Here is a 2,352-nt window from a genome sequence, read left to right as displayed (position 1 = left end):
TGAGCGTGCCAGTTTAGATGGTACCAGAAAAGCTGAGTTTGTGAGGCAACTGCATGAGAAAGTTCGATTGCAAATTGAAAAGAGGACTGAACAATATGCTGCGCAAGCCAACAAGGGACGAAAGAAAGTGATCTTTGAACCCGGAGATTGGGTTTGGGTTCATATGAGGAAGGAAAGATTTCCAGCTAAACGTCGTACTAAGTTGCATCCACGAGGAGATGGTCCATTTCAAGTCATTGCTCGAATCAATGATAATGCATACAAGCTTGACTTACCAGGTGAGTATAATGTGAGTGCTACATTTAATGTTTCTGATCTTTCTCCTTTTGATGTAGGTGATCAAGATTCGAGGACGAATCCTTTTGAGGAGAGGGGGAATGATGGAATAAATGAAAGAGAACAAGTTGCGCAACAAGCTAGTGATATGGGTCATGCTCAATCCACTCCAGATATTAATGATGATCCATTATGCATCAATGGAGGACCAATTACAAGGGCTAGGGCTAAAAAGATGAAGGAAGCACTTAATGTGCTAATTGAAGATGTGAAGGCCAAAGCTACTATTGAAGAAGGTTTGACCAAGAGCAAGTCATCCGGCTTAGTCAACCTAATTCGAGCCTTAGATGAGCTAAATTAGTATTTAAGTCTCATATCTATGTAGTATGGATATGTTGGCTCAATTTGGACTCATTTTTACCTTTATTTGGGTTGTAATAATGCCATATGCTTAAAATGGCTAAGTAGTCTATATGGGCCTTTACTAAATGGGCTTTCTTTTGGCCTTTTAGGGTTTTTTTGGTCACCTTATAGCTATAAATAAAGGGGGTGACGGCCACACATGTATCTTTGATATATTTTTCAATCTAAAACACGGTGAGGCTCTCGCTTGTTGGTTCTTCATTGAACTTGAACTTATCAAGGCATCTCCTTGTGGCGTTCGAAGACTTATCAACCTCAATCCCAAGGTTGTGGCGTCTTCCATCTTCTATACCAAGGTTCGTGCTTTTCTAAGCATTGGGTCGAGGTTTCTTTTCATCCATCTTATCGACTTAGACCTTCCTTCTTTCGGTTTTCAATTTGTTGTGGGTTCTTGAGATATCTCTCTCGTTGGGATCACATCATAGAGCCAAAGCATCCCGTATGTAAAACCCGACCTTTAGATACCTTCACCGAGTGATGAGCAAAATGATCTTTGGTCGAGGAGCAAGTGATGGGGTGGTTAGAAAGATAACTCTATTCTCTTTGGGCGATGTTAAATAAAGTTTATTTTGATTTGGGGTTTCATTTTTGCAAACTTTGTGGAAGGCAGCTAGGGCATCTTCGGGGATGATAGTGTTTGGTGGATTGATCACCCAAGTAGCATTCAATTTAGGTCGTGAGCTTGATGGATTAGAGGTGATTCATGGTAATGACAAGATCGATATCGATTCTTGTCTTGCTATGAGGATGATTTGTCGGGATGAGAATAGTTTTGCTTTCCCTAGGACCAATGGTTTTCCATTACTCCTTCCTTGCCCCGAGCGCACTTCAGTACGCGGCCCCGCGAATTGGGTGATTACTGATTTACACCCCGAGACTGTTTCCTCCATTCTAGAAGAACCCGAGTACCACCAAGAGCTCTTGTTATCATGATTCCCGCAACCTTCCGTACATCCGGACCCTCCTAGACACTCTTTTGCATATGACACGAGATCCTCTAGGTTTGATTTTTCTGACTTCCGTACCTCTTTAGACTCCCTTCATGAGAAGCAAAATACCCAAAAACGATTGTTGGAAGGTCACTTCAAGTTGTCTGACGACCAGTTTAGGGAGGTACAGGATCATTTTTGGTTCACTAGGGACTTTTATAGTCAGGTGACAGGATTCGTTCAGAACTGTGATGTTGACCAGGAAAGAATGAGAAATTTTATGGATGATATGGATATCACTAGACAACAAGTAAATGCCCTATATCAATATCATTAACACCTTGGTCATCTTCCTGGTATGCCTAGATTTCCCCCTGACACATATCGGGGACCCCCTTATCCCCCACCCCCGCCACCGTATTGATTTCATCGGGACGATGAAAGGTCTAAGTCTGGGGGTGTTGTGTCTTTCTGCACAACCTGAGTTCTTTTTTTTTTGCATTTTCTTTCTGCTTTGCATTTTAGTCTGTTTTGTTTATCTGCATTTTCCTTATTTCATGTTTTTTTATTTGCATCTCATTTGGACTTTGCGTTGTTTATTCACATTTCTAGTTTTGAGGCATATTTGAGAACATCAAACCTTCCATATTTTCTGCTACTTCTCCGATAGCAAAATGACTGACATTTTCTTAGTTTATGAGTTGTCAAGATAGTGTTTGTATGT

The sequence above is a fragment of the Zingiber officinale genome, chromosome 9A (genome assembly GCF_018446385.1).
Source record: "Zingiber officinale cultivar Zhangliang chromosome 9A, Zo_v1.1, whole genome shotgun sequence".
In the NCBI taxonomy this organism is placed as follows: domain Eukaryota; kingdom Viridiplantae; phylum Streptophyta; class Magnoliopsida; order Zingiberales; family Zingiberaceae; genus Zingiber; species Zingiber officinale.
Note: the sequence above shows the minus strand (reverse complement) of the source record.